We start from the raw sequence: 20,887 nt of genomic DNA, 5'->3' as shown, positions 1-20,887 counted from the left end.
CCGTGTGGGTCACTGTTCCTACATAAAAAATAAGAAAAATAGAAAAAATAAACGGGTTAGTAGTGTTAGTGCTCGGGTTGCCTCTTGAGAAGCACTTATTTAGAGTCTGAGCTCAACTTACCTCTAATTCGCATGGTCACGGCAGATCACGGAGTCGAGACTCCTCTTTCTCACTATCCATTCTATTATCCACTTAAAGTCGAAGTCGAATAATATTTACCTTAAACGTGCCGAATTGAGAATGATTTACCTCAACTGTACAGTATGGGAAAACATTCAGTACCGTGAAAGGAATCGCTCCGTTTGTATTAAGCCTTGAAGTAGCAATTCGGGGGTACTTTTCATCTAACAATAATTTATCCCCGACCTTAAATTGCTTTGTTTCATCCCTATGCTCATCATGGCGTCGCTTTGATTCATCGTGTACTTTTGGTTTCTCCTTAACATGTGTTCGCCATTCGTCTAATTCATCGATCTGAAGCCGTCGTTCTTCATGAGTGGCTTTGTTTTTGTTACATGGATTAAAATGTGGCTCCATCACGTTCTTCCTAGAGGTTTCCTGAAAAGTAGTTTGAGCCATAATGTTATTCATATCAATAGAACTTTTATAAGCATCTTGCTTACTAGAAAATTTAGTTGAATCACGAGCTTGGAGGGTAATCGTGTCATCACCTACACAAAGCGTTAATTCACCTGTGCCAAAATCTATGATAGTCCTAGTAGTTGCTAAAAAGGGTCGTCCTAAAATCAAAGGCACGTCACTATCCTCATCCATGTCTAAAACAATAAAATCAATTGGGAATATAAATTTATCAATTTTGACTAGCACATCTTCAATGATACCCCTAGGAAACCTAATTGTTTTATTTGCCAGTTGAATGCTCATCCTAGTTTGTTTTGGTTTCCCAAGACCTAGTTGTTTAAACATTTTATAGGGCATAACATTAATGCTCGCCCCTAGTTTAGCCAATGCATTATTAATATTTAAACTACCAATTAAGAAAGGAATCGTAAAACTCTCTGGATCTTTCAACTTGTTGGGTAGCTTATTCTGTAGAATGGCTGAGCAAACTGCGTTTAATTCCACATACGACGCATCATCTAACTTTCGTTTATTAGCCTAGAGCTCCTTTAAAAATTTCACTACGTTTGGCATTTGCGAAAGAGCTTCAATAAACTGTAAGTTAATATGTAATTTTTTTAAAATTTTAAGGAATTTACAGAATTTTTCATTTGTGTGATCTTTCCTTGTCGCATTTGGGTATGACACACAAAGTTTATATTCCTTATTGACTGAATTAAGCTTATTCTGGCTTACCTCAACTTTACCATTGCTTACCACAGTTTCTCATCTCGATTCCGCTGCAGATTCAGCTAACCCTTCTTCATCTCGAACCGTGATTGCGTGAAGTTGCTCTCTACCTTGTAGTCATTCAAAAATTAACTTAGCGAGCTGTCCTATTTGAGTTTCGAGCCCTTGAATTGATGCTTGCTGATTTTTAAGTGCCATTTTGGTATTCTGAAAATGAGTTTCTGACAACGAGATGAATTTTGTGAGTATCTCTTCAAGGTTCGGTTGCTTCTCTTGTTGGTAAGGTGGTTGTTGAAAGCCTGGAGGATGTTGTGGCCTTTGATTTCCCTGACCACCCCACGAGAAATTGGGATGGTTCCTTCAACCTGCATTATAAGTGGTACTATACGGGTTATTTTGAGGTTTAGAATTATTACCCATATAGTGGACTTGTTCTTCCTCGGTGCTAGGGTTGAAGGATGGATACTCTGTGCTGTGCACTCCTCCTCCATTTGAATCACACCTCATCACTGGATGTACCTGAGTAAAACCACACAAACCATCTATCTTTTTATTTAAAACTTCTACCTGGTTGATAGCATAGTGACCGCGTCGAGGTTGAAAACACTAGCTGCTTTTGTCGGCTTCGTTCTCATGACTTGCCACTGATAGTTATTCAGTGACATCTCTTCAATAAATTCGTAAGCTTCTTCAAGTGTTTTGTTGTTGAAAGTACCACCGGCGGTTGCATCAATCAGTTGCCTTGTTAAGGGGTTCACACCATTGTAAAAAGTCTAAACCTGGAGCCATAGAGGTAACTCATGGTGAGGGCACCTTCTCAAAAAATCCTTGTCTCTCTCCAAAGCATCATAAAGAGTTTCTAGATCCATCTGCACAAAAGAAGAGATATCATTCCTCAATTTAGCTGTTTTAGCCGGCAAAAAATATTTAAGTAAAAATTTTTCGATCATTTGTTCCTAAGTGGTGATTGACCCTCGTGGTAACGAGTTCAACCACTGTTTAGTCTTATTCCTCAATGAAAAGGGAAATAACCGAAGGCGAACGGCGCCTTCGGCATCGTCAGAAACACCATTAATCTTAAAAGTGTTGCAGAATTCTAGAAAATTTGCTAAATGAGTGTTAGGTTTCAGTTTAAAATTATTTGCAGCAATAGCAGGTTTAACTATACTCGATTCAGTTCCTGTTAAAGCAGGTTTAGCATAATCATACATAGTAAGAGGAGCAGGATTCTGATCTACTGGATTTGCAGCAACCACAGGAGGTAGCGGATTATTCTGATTACCAGCCATCTCCTCGGTGTTATTGGTGTCGTCCTCGTGCCCTTCCTCTATGTATTGTAGGTTTCGCCTTATTTCTCTTCGATTTCTGCGAGCTGTGCTCTCGATTTTTGTAACGCCCCTAACACGAATCCTTCACCGGAATAGAGTTACAGAGCATTACCGGAGTTACCGATTTATTTATCAGATATTTCATTTCATCTAACGTTCATATTTGGAATCAATTAAAATCAAACATATTGTCCCTTAACGTACTTATTTTTCTCGATATGTTGTACTTGAATTTATTACTCGTCTCAATTTAATTAATTTCCTTGTATCAACGTATCAAAGATAATCACCTATTTACATGTCATGATAAATATTATTCTTTTGCCATTTCTTCATAAACATAAATCAGGTAATTCATTATATCGATATTTCATGCATTTAAAAATACAATTCAAGTTACACTAACTTACCTTGTTACTTGTTCATGTTTATAATTTTATTAATTCGATATCTTTTCTTTTCCACGTTCAAGTCTCGTATTCGAGTCATCAGGATCTTTACAAAGAAATTTGATCGTCGTTTTCATTTATTTCATGTTCTAATACATTCAATTGATGCTCTAAACAAAATTACCATTTTACCCCTAAACTTTTTAATTAATGACGATTTCATCCTTAGGCTAAAAAAATAAAATTCTTGCAATTTAATCCTTATTTCCAACTGTTATTATCAAACAAATTGATAACAACCCATGAATTCTATAAAATATCAGAATTTTCCATAATTTCAACAATTTTCAATTAAATCCTTAAAACATGTTTTTCCCCGATCTTGAAATAAATTAATAATTTCATTCAATTTTGTAATTTTAAATGATAAAATAATCCATTTCATGCAAATTGGTCATTTCTAACATTTTTACAAAATTACCCATAAAGTTTTACTTTTATTCAATTTAGTCCCTGAGCCTAAAACATGCAAATTAGTCATGCTAGATGAGTATTCATACATATTTCCCTCCTCCTCCTCTCCGTTCCACATCCTTAATTTATATAACATGCTACAAATAACAATATCAATAATTTCACTATTTACTTATATGTATATTCAAAACTATCCACTTGCGTCATATCCACAAATTATTTATATCTTGAGCTACAGAACTCAAAATTAAGATCCGCTAATTTTCCATGAAACTATACTTATGTATCTTCTTACCATAAAATTTTCAAAATTTTTGGTTTAGCCAATAAGTACAGTTTATTCTTTAAAGTCACCCTTATTCTGCTGTCTGACAATTCAGACCCTTCTTAACTAAAAATTAATTTTCTCATTGTACAGAATTCAAATGATGTTCCCGTTTATTTCTCTTGAAAATAGACTCATTCATTTAAGCCCCTAATTATTTTTCTCCAATTTTTTTTATGATTTTCCAAAGTCAAAATAGAGGAACCCGAAATCATTCTGATCTTATCTCACAAAATTTACTATATCTCACAATTTACAATTTCATTTCTTACACCATTTCTTTTATAAGAAACTAGACTAAATAAGATTTAATTTCATTTTTTATTTAACCTCTAATTCGATTCCCATAATTTTTGGTGATTTTTCAAATTTAGACTATTGCTGCTGTCTAAAACTGTTTTAGTGCAATGTATTATTTACCATGTTTATAACACCCTTATTTTCTTTCTTTACACTATTTTTCATTACTTTCTCTTATTTTCTCTTCACTAACATGACAAGAACATCAGACCATATATAAGAAAACTCTAAATCAACATTAATTCCATGCTTTTTCAACAATATTAAACTTAAAAATATATTGAAATCTTGATGTTCTTACCTTTTCTTATTGACTTCAATCTTTAACTTGATTTTTCTCTCTCCTCCAGCTTCTATTTCTTGAATCCAACTTGATATTCTTGCTCCCCATCATCTCCTTGCTATCTTTCTCTCTTGATGGCTATGGAAATTCTTTCAATTTTTAGGTGAAAACAATGAGTTTTTGGTGGAAGGACTAAATTGTAAAGAAAGAAAACTTCTTTTCTTCTTCCTCTCTCACGTTGGTTTGCATGGGAAAGAAAAAATGATGATTCTTCATCTTTCTTTCCTTATATATACTAAATAAAATAATAATAAAATAATAAAATATTATTTAAAAATCAATTTAAAGTATTAATAAACTGATATTTATTTATTTAATTTATCTAAAATATCTCCAATATCATCATTGTCTCTAGATTTCTCTCTCTTTCAATTGACCATTTTGCCCTTAGTGATCTTTTAAAATTCCATTCTTGAGTCATCACTTAATTTGGTAAAATTACAATTTAGTCCCTCATAATTCTTCACCTATTCAATTTGGTCCTAATTCATCAATTTTCCTTGGTTTCTAGATCATTCCACCCTTAAAATATTTTCACTATTAGTCCTTCAACTTTTCATATTTACACTTTAATCCCTCAAATTTTGAGTATTTACTCCTGGGCCATAAAACTTTTCTCACTTTTACAATTTAGTCCTTTCTTGAATCAATATGTCATAATATACTTTCCAGTGACATAACTCAATTTTTTCTCTTCTTATCACTTTATTTCCTTATTTTACTATATTAAGGATAATATCTTACTGTAGAAATTTTATGGTGTTACAATTTCACTGTCAAAAAGCAAAAGTCCTGACGGGTTCCTCCTAGTCATAAACTAGAGGCACCTGCCAGAAGCAATTAAAAAGAAAAATTTAGAAAAGAAAAATTAAACTTAAAGCAAAAAGTAAATTGCAATAAAAGCAAAAATGGCTAAAGTAATAAAAATCAAGCGTTCTTAATATCTTAGTTCCCCGGCAACGGCGCCAAAAACTTGATGGTCGCTAAACTAACTAAAAATTTGACTAAGGCAAGCGCACCTATCGAACAGTAGAATAGTTATGGTGAGACCGAAAATATCGCATCCACGAGGACTAAAGGTACTAGTAATTACTATCTTTTTATTATCTAGCCTAACAATTAAGAGAATTTTTAATCTAAAACTAATTATCTAATTAACTAAGATTGCGATAGAGATTAAAGTTGGAAAATACTTTTGGAAAACCGATGGAGAAGGCAATACCCAAGGAAAAATTCACCTAGACTTCACCTATTACCTCTGAATTAGATGATTTATTCATTTGACTTAATCCGTAGAAATCCCTGATTTATGTTAATATCTCTCTCGAGACTAAAAACAACTAACTCTAGGTTGATTAATCGAAATCTCTTTCTAATTAAAACCCCTATTGTCATATTAACTCGATCTATGGTTTCTCTTATTAGATTTGACTCTAATCCTGCAGATTTTTGTCGTCCTATCTCTAGGATTGCATGCAGTTCTGCTTAATTATGAACGATCTACTCTTAAACAGGGACTTTTGCTCCACTGAATAAGCACATCAAAAACCTAAATTAATATCCTGGAATATTAAAGCATAGGTTAAATCTCACAATTAAGAAAAAGAACAAGTATTTATCATATAATTCAAAGAGTAATAAGATTCGTCTTAGGTTTCATCTAAGCGTCAATATTTCATAAAAATTCAACATTTATATACTTATTTCATATGCAAGTATACTAACATTTATATACTTATTTTCTCGACATGTTACACTTGAGTTTAATAATTCTCTTTACTTACATAATTCCCTTGTATTAACATATCAAAGATAACCATATATGTACATGTCATGAAACATATCATTCTCTTACCGCTTTCTTCATAAGTATATATCAATCATTTCATTATATCAATATTTCATGCACCATCAATTCCATATATTTTATGTATATTTATTCCGGTAAAGTTATATCAAACTTAACATAAATTATATTCCATGTACTTATTCTTATTTTGTTTATCTATCTTCATAATTATTTCATACAACTATTTTGTACATATATTTCCATATGACCAGTTCTTGTAAACATTTCACACAACTATTTCATATAACCATTCGTCATCTGATACATATTACCTGAATATCAATTGTTCAATAGATGTCATCGTCTCCCATCCACGGTCTTATTTATCTTTAACGTTGATGCCATAGTGTCTTTCAATTATGGTCTTACTCATTTTCTGTCATGTTGCCATGGTATCTTTCAACCATGGTCTTATTCATTTCATGTCATGCTGCCATGGTATCTTTCAACCATGGTCTTATTCATTTCCCGTCATGTTTCCATGGTATCTTTCAACCATGGTCTTATTCATTTCATATCAGGTTGCCATGGTATCTTTCATGTAATGGCCTAAATTCAAGGTTATCGGAACAATGGTTTCGTAACCATAGATCCGATTTAAAGAGAAATTTATTTCAATATTTTTTCTTGAAAATTGATATGATAGGAAAATCGTATGAAAATATTGATAGAAAAATTTTACCGATTTAGTGATTAGATAGAAAAAGAAATTATTGAAGAAATTAGGTAAAAACAAGGTATCGAGACCTCTATCTCGTAAAATCGAGTCAAAAATAATTTTATAAATATTTATGAAATGTTATTAATGTGGTATTAAAATTTCGTTAGGAAATTTTAATATTTGGGTAGTCAATTAAATGAAAGGGACTAAATTGTAATAGGTGTAAAAGTTTCTAGAGTGATTAAATAGCTTAAAAATCTAATGAGAAAGGATTTAAAAGGAAATTAGACCCAAAATTTATTTGGGCTGGACGGAAAGGGTATGAAATCAGCAGAAAAATTGATAAATTAAGGGTAAAATTGGAATATTGCAAAATTAACTAAATAAAGCTAGGACTAAATAGGAAATATCTAGATTTCTCTTCATTTCTCTTCAATTCCAGCAGCTAAAAATGCTATAGGAGGGTTCTCTAAGCTGGTATTTGATAATTTTTTCACCAAGTGAGTTAATCCTTGCCTTTTTCTTGTAATTTTTGTGTTTCTAAGACTTTTACAACTAGGTCCTACTATTAAATTCATTAGTTTTTGATTTCATGGATGAAATTGAAAGTCACCATGGTTGAGTGCTGTAATTTTATGATGAAATAGAATGAAATTAAAGATTTAATTTGTTTATGAGATGATTTTATTAGGTAATTTCAATAGAAATTGATTTTTAGGACCTAATTGTGAAAATGCTTGGAATTAAAGTCTATTGCTGAAATTCTGATTCCTAAAGGTTGTAAACTAGTTTAAGGTGATAGAATAAAATGTTAATTGAGAAAAATCAGCTCAATTGAGAGGCTAATTGAGTAGGGACGAAATTATCATTTATTAAAAGCTTAGGGGAAAAATGGTAATAAACAGCTTGCACAAAAACAGTTTGGACAGCAGCAGTAGACTAATTTTGAAAAATCACCATAAATTTTAGAAATCGAATTAGAAGATGAAAAAAATATGGAATTAAAGATTATTGAGTCTACTTTCTCATAGAAGAAATAGTGTAAGCAATGGATTTGTAAATTTTGAGATATAATGAATTTTGTGAGACAAGGTCAGAATGAATTCGGGTTCCCCTGTTCTGACTTTGAAAAATCATAAAAATTTTAATAAAAACAATTATGGGCTTAAAATTATATTTCTAGAATCCTTAATGAGTATATTTTTAATAGAAACAATCTATAACATTATTTGAATTCTTTATGAAGAGATAATTAATTTTTAGTGAAGAATGGTCAGAACTGTCGACAGCAGAACAAGGGTGAATTTAAAGAATAAAATGTACTTATTTGCTAAACCAAAAATTCTGAAAATTTTACAGTAAAAATATATATGAGTCTAGTTTCAGGGAAAATTAACAGATCTTAATCTGAAGTTCCGTAGCTCAAGTTATAAATAATTTAGTGACTATGACTCAAGTAGACAGCTTTAAATGAACTATAAATAATAGTTGAATTATAGAGAATGTTGCATATGAACATGAAATGTATTAAATTGATAATTAAATTTATTTATTTAGATCCGAAAGATTCAAATATGAAGCTAGATCGAGGAAAGGAAAAAGTTTGGGATTAGTAGATTTTTATTGTTTACAAACAAGTATCAAGGTAAGTTCGTGTAACTTGAATTATATTCTTAAATGCTTGAGATTGTATGTTATTGATGTGAATATGATTTGAATGTTCATTGTATGAAAATTAATGAAACATTGATATATTTGATAAAATGGGAAGAAATCCGGTTGAATGAAAGGAAAATTCGATGGATCTCGAAAAGGAATTGACGGTAAAAGGATCTAGCCGGACGGGTGATCCTATCTTGATATAGCCCTCCAGAAGAATATGTGTAAAATGGATTTAGCCGGACGGGTAATCTGAATTAGGTCAATTTAGCTTTGGTGGTAATCCAGACAATGCTCTATGAGTTTATATTGCAGGGGATTTAGCCTGGACTGGTAATCCCGCTGCAAGGTTGAGGTTCGCGGGAGTGTGCTCTCTGAAATGGAAATGTGCGCACATGAATATGAATTGACGGACCCGGAATTGTACAATAAATGTGTACCTCTGAAAATCCATCGAAATTTTGATAAATTCAACGGGATAAATATGGAAAAATAACAAGGAAATGGAAATCATGGTATTGACGAGCTCATCAATCATGGTATATATATATTATTGATACATGGAAATTATTGTGCTAACTTGAATGTTGAGTTTGTGAATGTTAGGGTAATAATGCATTGAATGGATATATGAATGTTTATTATATTGTATTGAAAATATTAGGTAAGTATAATTCTTGTTACATGAGCTTACTAAGCACAAAGTGCTTATCCTGTTTCCTTTTTCCCTGTTTTGTAGTGTTAAGAGCTCGGAGGTCGGATTTAGTCGGAGACACATCACACTGTCAACCTCAGGATTTCGGTATATAAAGAAACTTTATTTTGGAAATCAATGGCATGTATAAGCTAACAAAGTAAATGTTGACGTGAAATGAATGTAAAGTTAGCCATTAGTATGGTTAACAAACCTGGTTTTAGTTATGTGATGACGTTATCTTATAAATATACATGAATTTATCTTGAAAATATGTTGAATTGATTTGGTTGATGTGGATTAGTCTCGATTTAATATTGCAGGGAAGGTTAGATATTTATAAAGGGACTATATTCAATATAAAAAAAATTAATTCGTAAACTCCGGTACCCTATTCCAGCAATGAATACGGGTAGGGGTATTACATTTATTGGTATCAGAGCTACGATTTAGCCGGTTCTTGGATCGATGTAGCAAATACGGGATTAGCTATACATGCCATTTAAATTATTATTGATAGTGTGATATCTCGACCATTTAAAATGTGTTTTCTTATAGTAATGTTATCCGTAGAGCTCAATCTGAGGAAGTGGGAGTCATGCTCGACTTCAAAGATTACAAAGAGAAGAAACTAGCGATAGAAGGCCCAGACAGAGGGTCGAGGGAGGAGGCAAAATAGCCTTCTTTCAAATGATGAATGAATGGTTTAATCAATACTTAAGAACTAACCACAGTAGTGCAGACAAGTTCAAGCTCCCCTCCTGCTCCTCCATCGGTTTAGAGATCCCACAAAGTACAGTCTTGAATCATCGAGAAAGGAAAGCTCCAGAGATAAAATTGAAAATATGGTGCCAAGAATTTGAGCAGCGATTGATGATGATTCGAGCGGGTTGAATTCGGTTAGAAAACACTACTCGGGTTCGGAAGAATTATCTTGTACACCGAAGAATGTCAAAATGTGCCGTCTCACTTCGCTAAAAGACACACTTACCATTGGTGGAATACTAAAGCTTGAGTTGTTCGAAAGATGAAATTACATGGAATTCTTTCGGACCGAGTTCGAAAAAAAATATATCACCAGAGGTTTCTCGATCAGAAAAGAAAAGAATTTCTTGAGTTGAAACAGGGTAACAGATCAGTATCTGAATATGAAAGAGAATTTGTTCGATTGAGTAAATATGCTCGAGAATGGGTACAGTCAGAAGCTAAAATGTGCAAACGATTCGAAGAAGGGTTAAATGAAGACATTAAACTACTGATTGGAATTCTTGAAAATTGAGAGTTTGCTACATTGGCAGAGAGAGCTTATAAAGCAGAAGAATTGAGCAAAGAAAAGAAACAAGCTGAGAGGGAAGCTCGAATTTTTAGTGAAAGACCGATGTGAAAATCCCAGTTTTCTGCTTCAAAGAAATTGAAGAAGTATCAGGATCGTTCTACTTCAGCCATTGGGTATTCGGGCAAAGAGCGAGGTTCTCAACGCACTAATCCAAGGCCTTTTACTCCATCAGTGACCAGTGTTGGCAGTGTTGGCACTCCTAAACCGAGATGCCAGTACTGTAATAAAGCTCGTTTTGGTGAATGTCGATTAAAGAGCGGGGCTTGTTATCGATGTGGTTCTTTTGACCATTTTTTCAGAGATTGTCCAAAAGGGGTGAAAAAGAAGTGAAACAGATATCGGTGAGTAATCCGGTTTGAGGTAGACCACCTCGACCATCCGGTAATGTCGATTGGTAGTCGAGGAGCTACAAAAGATCTGCAGGTAGGCACGAGGCACGAGCACTTGCTAGGACATATGCCATTCGTGCGGAGAAGATGCCTCGACACCGATGTTATTCTTGGTACATTTTCTTTACTTGATCGATATTCTTGCATTGATTGATCCTGGTTCTACGCATTCATATATATGTGTTAAACTTGCAATTATTAAAAATTTATCTGTTGAACCTACTGAATTTATGGTTAAAGTCTCGAACCCCTTGGGCCAGTCTGTGTTGGTGGATAAAATTTGTAAAAATTGTCTAATAATGGTAAAAGGTTATTGTTTCTCGGCTGATTTGATGTTACTGCCATTTGATGAATTTGACGTGATATTGGACATGGATTGGTTAACCCAGCATGATGCGGTAGTAAATTTTAGACAAAAATATATTGTGCTAAAATGTCAGAATGGTGAGTTGCTCCGGGTTAAATCTGATCAGACAGAGGGGTTATCTGATATGATTTTGGTAATGGCATCACAGAGGTATGTCAAAAAAGGGTATGATGCTTACTTGGCTTATGTACTTGACACCAAAGTATCTGAGTCAAAAATACAGGCAGTTCCAGTGGTATGTGAATTTTTCGATGTGTTTCCAGAGGAATTACCAGAATCGCCACCAGAAAGAGAAGTGGAATTTTCTATAGATTTGATTCCGGGAACTACTCCGATCTCCATAGCTCCATATCGTATGGCTCCTATAGAATTAAAGGAGTTAAAGACACAGTTGCAAAAACTTGTTGACAGGGGTTTTGTCCGACCGAGTCATTCACCTTAGGGTGCTCCGGTTCTGTTTGTGAAAAAGAAAGATGGGTCTTTGAGATTGTTATCAACTACCGGCAGTGTAATAAAGTAACCATAAAGAATAAGTACCCGTTACCCCGGATTGACGATTTATTTGATCAGCTGAAAGGTGCTACTGTGTTTTCAAAGATTGATCTTCGATCAGGTTATTATCAGTTACGGGTAAAGGAGTCAGATGTGCCAAAAACAGCCTTTAGAACCAGGTACGGGCATTATGAGTTTCTTGTTATGCCGTTTGGGCTAACTAATGCACCTGCAGTATTCATGGATTTGATGAACCAGATATTCAGACCGTACTTAGACAGATTTGTAGTAGTATTCATTGATGATATTTTGGTTTATTCTCGAGATGAAGAAGAACATGCAGAACATTTGAGAATTATATTGCAAATTCTACGAGAGAAGCAGTTATATGCTAAATTCAGTAAATGTGAATTCTGGCTTTGAGAAGTGGGTTTTCTTAGACACATTGTATCTGCCGAAGGCATCAGGGTAGATCCAAGTAAAATATCAGCTATTGTCAATTGGAATCCACCAAAGAATGTATCTGAAGTTAGAAGTTTCTTGGGTTTAGCTGGTTATTATCGGAGATTTGTACAGGGATTCTCTATGATAGCTTCTCCAATGACTCGATTATTGCGAAAAGATGTAAAGTTCGAGTGGATGATGAATGTCAACAAAGTTTCAACCGATTGAAAGACCTATTAACGAAAGCATTTGTATTAGTGCGGCTGAGCAAGTATAAGAATTTGTTATTTACTGGTGATGCCTCATTAAATGGTTTAGGTTGTGTTTTGATGCAAGAAGGTAAAGTAATAGCCTATGCTTCAAGACAACTTAAACCACATGAAAGAAATTACCCAAGACATGATCTTGAATTAGTCGCTATTGTATTTATATTTGAAGATATGGAGGCATTACTTGTGCGGTGAGAAATGTCATATTTATCTTGATCATAAAAGCTTGAAATATTTGATGACACGAAAGATTTGAATTTGAGGCAGTGCGGTGGCTTGAAGCGATAAAGGACTATGATTTGATTATTGATTACCATCCGGATAAGGCTAATGTTGTAGTTGATGCTTTGGTAGAAATCTCTGTTTGCTTTACTGAGCTATGAATACTCGGTTATCATTGGTGATGATGGTTCAATCTAGCGAATTAAGAGCTAAACCGACATTTTTACAGCAAATATGTGAAGCTCGGAAGAATGATGAGAATTTATAAGTTAAGCAGACACAGTGTAAGTCGGTAATGATTCGAATTTGATTGGTTCGATGGTTGTTTATTATTCGAGGTAGGGTATGTGTACCTCGAGTTGAGCTCATCTGAAGATTCTACGCGAGGCTCACAGTATATTATGTCTGTACATCCGGGGAGTAATAAAATGTATAATGATCTAAAAAAGATGTACTTGTGGTCGGGAATGAAACGTGATATCTACGAGTTTGTATCAAGGTGTTTAATATGTCAACAAGTTAAAGTGAACATCGTACCTTGAGGGTTACTTGACCAATTACTATACCAGAATGGAAATGGGAAAGAATCACTATGGATTTTGTATCGGGGCTACCTTTGTCTCTGAGGAAAAAAGATGTTATTTGGGTGATTGTTGACCGATTAACAAAGTCAGCTCACTTTATTCCGGTACGTATGGATTATTCTTTAGATAAACTAGCTGATCTGTGCATATCTGAGATTGTCAGGCTATATGGAGTGCCTGTCTCCATTATATCAGATAGAGATCCCCGATTTACGTCTCGTTTCTGGGACAAATTGCAAGAAGCCTTGGGTACTCAGTTGTATTTCAAAGACGCATTTCATCCTCAAGCAGATGGTCAATCGGCGTGTAATTCAAGTATTGGAAGATATGCTCGATGTTGTATACTAGAGTTTGAAGGTAATTGGGAGAGGTATCTACCTTTGATTGAATTTGCTTACAATAACAGTTATCGATCTAGTATTAAAATGGCTCCGTATGAAGCTTTGTATGGTAGAAAATGTAAAACACCGTTATATTGAATGAGCTCGATGAAAGGAAGATACATGGGGTTGATTTGATCCGGAAAGCAGAAGAAAAAGCAAAGGTTATTCGGGATAGTCTAAAAGTCGCTTCGATCGTCAAAAATCATATGCCGACCTTAAACAAAAAGAGATTGAATTTCAAGTCGGTGACAAGGTATTTACGAAAGTGTCTCCTTGGAAGAAAGTCCTCCGATTCGATCGAAAGGGTAAACCGAGTCCAAGATTTATCGGCCTTATGAAATCATAGAAAGAATTAGACCGTTAAACTTATCGATTGGCATTACCACGAAACTTGATAGAATCCATAATGTTTTTCATGTATCTATGTTACGACGATATCGATCGGATCCTTCACATGTTATTTCTCCGTGAAGTAGAGATTCAACCGGATATGACTTACGGTGAAGAACCGGTCAAGATATTGGCACGGAGACAAAAGAGCTTAGAAATAAAAGATAAATTTGGTGAAAGTATTGTGGAAAAAGCACGGGATTGAGGAAGCGACATGGGAACCGGAGGAGGCAATGAGGAAACAATACCCAAACCTCTTTACTGGTAAGATTTTCGAGGACGAAAATCTTTAAAGGGGGGAGAGTTGTAATGGCCTAAATTCAAGGTTATCGGAACAATGGTTTCGTAACCATAGATCCGATTTAAAGAGAAATTTATTCCAATATTTTTGCTTGAAAATTGATATGATAGGAAAATCGTATGAAAATATTGATAGAAAAATTTTACCGATTTAATGATTAGATAGAAAAAGAAATTATTGAAGAAATTGGATAAAAACAAGGTATCGAGACCTCTATCTCGTAAAACCGAGTCAAAAATAATTTTATAAATATTTATGAAATGTTATTAATGTGGTATTAAAATTTCGTTAGGAAATTTTAATGTTTGGGTAGTTAATTAAATGAAAAAGACTAAATTGTAATAGGTGTAAAAGCTGCTAAAGTGATTAAATAGCTTAAGAATCTAATGAGAAAGGATTTAAAAGGAAATTAGACCCAAAATTTATTTGGGCTGGACGGCAAGGGTATGAAATCAGCAGAAAAATTGATAAATTAAGGGTAACATTGGAATATTGCAAAATTAATTAAATAAAGCTAGGACTAAATAGGAAATATCTAGATTTCTCTTCATTTCTCTTCAATTCCAGCAGCTAAAAATGCCATAGGAGGGTTCTATAAGCTGGTATTTCATAAATTTTGCACCAAGTGAGTTAATCCTTGCCTTTTCCTTGTAATTTTTGTGTTTCTAAGACTTTTACAACTAGGTCCTACTATTAAATTCATTAGTTTTTGATTTCATGGATGAAATTGAAAGTCACCATGGTTGAGTGCTGTAATTTTATTATGAGATAGAATGAAATTAAAGCTTTAATTTGTTTATGAGATGATTTTATTAGGTAATTTCAATAGAAATTGATTTTTAGGACCTAATTGTGAAAATGCTTGGAATTAAAGTCTATTGCTGAAATTATGATTCCTAAAGGTTGTAAACTAGTTTAAGGTGATATAATAAAATGTTAATTGAGAAAAATCAGCTCAATTGAGAAGCTAATTGAGTAGGGACGAAATTATCATTTATTAAAAGCTTAAGGGAAAAATGGTAATAAACAGCTTGCACAAAAACAGTTTGGACAGCAGCAGTAGACTAACTTTGAAAAATCACCATAAATTTTAGAAATTGAATTAGAAGATGAAAAAAATATGGAATTAAAGCTTATTGAGTCTAGTTTCTCATAGAAGAAATAGTGTAAGCAATGAATTTTTAAATTTTGAGATATAATGAATTTTGTGAGACAAGGTCAGAATGAATTCGGGTTCCCCTGTTCTGACTTTGAAGAATCATAAAAATTTGAAGAAAAAAAATTATGGGCTTAAATTTATATGTCTAGAATCCTTAATGATTCTATTTTTAAAAGAAACAAACAAAAATATTATTTGAATTCCGTATGAATAGATAATTAATTTTTAGTGAAGAAGGGTTAGAACTATCGACAGCAGAACATGGGTGAATTTAAAGAATAAACTGTACTTATTGGCTAAACCAAAAATTCTGAAAATTTTATGGTAAAAATATATATGAGTCTAGTTTCAGGGAAAATTAACGGATCTTAATTTGAAGTTCCATAGCTCAAGTTATAAATAATTTAGTGACTATGACTCAAGTAGACAGCTTTAAATGAATTATAAATAATAGTTGAATTATAGAGAATGTTGCATATGAACATGAAATGTATTAAATTGATAATTAAATTTATTTATTTAGATCCGGAAGATTCAAATACGAAGCTAGATCGAGGAAAGGAAAAAGTTCGGGATTAGTAGATTTTTATTGTTTACAAACAAGTATCAAGGTAAGTTCGTGTAACTTGAATTATATTTTTAAATGCTTGAGATTGTATGTTATTGATGTGAATATGATTTGAATGTTCATTGTATGAAAATTAATGAAACATTGATATATTTGATAAAATGGGAAGAAATCCGGTTGAATGAAAGGAAAATTCGATGGATCTCGAAAAGGAATTGGCGGTAAAAGGATCTAGCAGGACGGGTGATCCTATTTTGATATAGCCCTCCAGAAGAATATGTGTAAAATGGATTTAGCACGGACGGGTAATCCGAATTAGGGTCTGAATTTAGCTTTGGATGGTAATCCCGACAATACTCTATGAGTTTATATTGCGAGGATTTAGCTTTGGACTAGTAATCCATTGCAAGGTTGAGGTTCATGGGAGTATGCTCTCTGAAATGGAAATGTCGCACATGAATATGAATTGACGGACCGGAATTGTACAATAAATGTGTACCTCTGAAAATCCATCGAAATTCCGATAAATTCAACGGGATAAATATGGAAAAATAACAAGGAAATGGAAATCATGGTATTGACGAGCTCATCAATCATGGTATATATATTATTGATACATGGAAATTATTGTACCAACTTGAATGTTGAGTTTGTGCATGTTAGGGTAATAATGCATTGAATGGATATATGAATGTTTATTATATTGTATTGAAAATATTAGGTAAGTGTAATTCTTGTTACATACTAAGCACAAAGTGCTTACCCCGTTTCTTTTTTCCCTGTTTTGTAGTGTTAAGAGCTCGGAGGTTGGATTTGGTCGGAGACACATCACCTTTATCAACCTCGGGATTTCGGTATATAAAGAAACTTTATTTTGGAAATCAATGGCATGTATAAGCTAACAAAGTAAATGTTGACGTGAAATGAATGTAAAGTTAGCCATTAGTATGGTTAACAAACACAGTTTTAGATATGTGATGACGTTATCTTATAAATATGCATGAATTTATCTTGAAAATATGTTGAATTGATTTGGTTGATGTGGATTAGTCTCGATTTAATATTGCGGGGAAGGTTAGATATTTATAAAGGGCTATATTGAATATAAAAAAAGTTAATTAAGTAAACTCGGTAATGCCTCGTACCTATTAAAGCAATGAATACGGGTAGGGTATTACATTTCAACCATGGTCTTACACATTTCATATCAGGTTGCCATGGTATCTTTCAACCATGGTCTTACACATTTCATATCGAGAGCACACTCCATGAACCTCATCCTTACGATGGGATTACCGGTCGAGGCTAAATCCTGAAACGACAATTACTCTAATGAGCTTGGATCGAATTACAGTCCAAAGCTAAATTGAACCCTAATTTGGATTACTGTCGGGCTAAATCCATTTACATGTATTCTTCGGAGGGCTATATCGAGATAGGATCACCCGTCAAGCTAGATCCTTTTACCGTCAATTCCTTTTAGAGATCCATCGAATTTTCCTTTTATTCAACCGGATTTCTTCCCTTTTATCAAATATATCAATGTTCCATCAATTTTCATACAATGAACATTCAAATTATTTTCATATCAATAACATACATTTCAAGCATTTAAGAATATAATTCAAGTTACACGAACTTACCTCATTGCTTGTTTGTGTTTATAATTTCATTAATCCGATATCTTTTCTTTTGTACGATCAAGTCTCATATTTGAGTCGTCCAGATCTTTATAAATAAATTTGATCACCATTTTCATTCATTTCATATTCTAATGCATTTAATTAATGCTCTAGGCAAAATTACCATTTTTCCCCTAAACTTTTAATTAATGACGATTTCATCCTTAGGGTCAGGGAAAATAAAATTCTTGTAATTTAATCCTTATTTCCAGCAATTATTCTCATATGTATTGATAACAGTTCATGAATTCTATAAAATATCAGAATTTTTCATAATTTCAACACTTTTCAATTTAATCCCTAAAACATGTTTTTCCCTGATCTTGAACTAAATTAATAATTTCATTCAATTTTTAATTTAAATAATAAAATAATCCATTTCATGCAATTTGGTCATTTCTGAAAATTTTACAAAATTGCCCATAAAGTTTTACTTTTATTCAATTTAGTCCCTAAGCCTAAAATATACAAATTAGCCATGCTAGATGAATATTCATACATATTTTTCCTCCTCCTCCTCTCCATTCCACATCCTTAATGTAGATAACACACTTGTAAGTAACATTATCCATAATTTTTATTATTTACTTTTATGAATATTCAAGCTATCTATCTGCGTCATAATGACTAAATTATTTATATCTGGAGCTATAGAACTCAAAATTAAGATATGATAATTTTATCTGAAACTAGACTCATATATCTTCTTACGATAAAATATTCAGAATTTTTGGTTTATCCAATAAGTACAGTTTATTCTTTAAAGTAACCCCTGTTCTGCTGTCTGACAGTTCTGGCCCTTCTTCACTAAAAATTATTTATCTCCTCATAAAGAATTTGAATGATGTCCCTGTTTGTTTATATTGAAAATAGACTCATTCAGGATTCTAAAAATATAAATTTAATCCCATAATTATTTCTATCCAATTTTTTATGATTTTATAAAGTTAGAACAGGGGAACCTGAAATCATTCTGACCTTGTCTCATAAAATTCACCGTATCTCATGATTTACAATTACATTGCTTACATCATTTATTCTATAAGAAACTAGACTTAATAAGCTTTAATTTCATGTTTTATTCATCCTATAATTAGATTTATACAATTTTTGATGATTTTTCAAAGTTAGACTATTGCTGCTGTCTAAAACTGCTTTAGTACAAGATATTAATTACCATGTTATAACACCCTTATTTTCTTTTTCTACATCATTTCTCATTGCCTTCTCTTATTTTATCTTCACTAACATATCAAGAACATAGGACCTTATGTAAGAAAACTCTACTATAACATTATTTCCATGCTTTGTCAATAATAACAAACTTAAAAACATATTGAAATCTTGATATACTTACCTTGTTCTATTGATACTAATCTTTAACTTGATTTTCTCTCTCCTCCAGCTTCTATTTCTTGAATCCAACTTGATATTCTAACTCCCCATGGTCTTCTTAACATTTTTCTCTCTTAGTAGCTATGGAAATTCTTTTGATTTCTAGGTGAAAATGGTGAATTTTTGGTGGAAGGACCAAATTGTAAAGAAAACAAAATTTCTTTCTTTTCCTTCTCTTCTAACGTTGGTTGCATGGGAAAGGAAATGTGATGTTAATTCTTCATCTTTCCTTCCTTTTATACTAAATAAATAATAATATAATAATAATAAACATCTCATAAAAATATTAATAAAATAATATTTATCTAATTAATTAATTTAAAATATCAACAACGTAATCATTACATTCTAGAATTCTCTCTCTTACTAATTGATCATTTTGCCCTTCATGATCTTTTAGAATTCTATACTTGAGTCATCACTTAATTTGGTAAAATTACAATTTAGTCCCTCATAAATTTTCACCTATTCAATTTGGTCCTAATTCATCAATTTTTCTTGGTTTCTAGATCATTCCACCATTAAAATATTTGCACCATTAGTCCTTCAACTTTTTTATATTTACACTTCAACCCCTTAAATTTTGAGTATTTACTCTTGTGCAATAAGACTTTTCTCATCTTTGCAATTTAGTCCTTTCTTGAATTAATATATCATAATATACTTCCCAATATTGACATAACTCAAAAATTCCCTTTCTGTCACTTTATTTCCTTATTTTACTATATCACGGATAATATTTTACTGTAAAAATTTTCGGGGTATTATAAGTGAGGTCTTTATACTTGAAGAGTGATAGAGTTTGATTTACTTATTGTATTGTAGATTAAAGGTAGTGGAATTTCTCACCAATATAGGCTCCGCAAACATAAGGAAATCGAATTGTGCAAACAACTCTTTGTGTCCTTTATTTATTCTATTTTAGTTGTTCATCATAGTGATAATCAAAGTGGCCACTACAACTAAGCACTTCAATTCAAACATTTACACCACATTTGGTTGGGGGGAATAGAATAAAGTTGTAATAAAATAGAGTTGTAATCAATAATTCAATTGTTTGATTAAATGAAATAGAATGGAGTTGTAATAGTATTCTTGTGTTTGGTTGAATGGAATATATGTTGTAATAGCATAAGGAAAAAAGACTTAAATAATCAGAGTACTCTTAACAGAATTTTTGTAGGTAGATGATTATTGTTTGTTATTAAATTTTAATAGGATTATTATTAAATATAATTTAATAAAAAATTTAATCATATTTTAATCTAATTATTATTAAATATAATTTAATTAAAATAATATATAATTTAATAACATTCTTAATATAATAGTTATTAAAATATGAATTAATAAAAATCATAATATATAATATTAGAAAAATAATATGTAACTTACTTTATTATTTTTAAACTACAATGCATATGTAATGTGCTAGAATATCATTAGCGAAACGAATAATTTTATCTTCTAAACTAAAAGCAAAAAATTAGAAGTAATAAATAGCTTGATAATTATATTTTACATCCAAACATAATATTCATACATTAACAAAAAGTTATATGATGCCATTAG

At 32.3% G+C, this 20,887-nt stretch overlaps 1 non-coding gene across 1 annotated transcript; it reads left to right on the top strand.

Moving 5' to 3' along the window:
• Nucleotides 1–2,107: 2,107 nt before the first annotated feature.
• LOC128284616 (small nucleolar RNA R71) lies at nt 2,108–2,214 on the top strand. The gene has a single exon (XR_008275040.1). It is a non-coding gene; the product is annotated as a small nucleolar RNA R71 (small nucleolar RNA).
• The last annotated feature ends 18,673 nt before the right edge of the window (nt 2,215–20,887 follow it).

Source organism: Gossypium arboreum, chromosome 11 (genome assembly GCF_025698485.1).
Source record: "Gossypium arboreum isolate Shixiya-1 chromosome 11, ASM2569848v2, whole genome shotgun sequence".
Taxonomy (NCBI): Eukaryota; Viridiplantae; Streptophyta; class Magnoliopsida; order Malvales; family Malvaceae; genus Gossypium; species Gossypium arboreum.
This window is presented reverse-complemented; position numbering and strand designations above follow the sequence as displayed.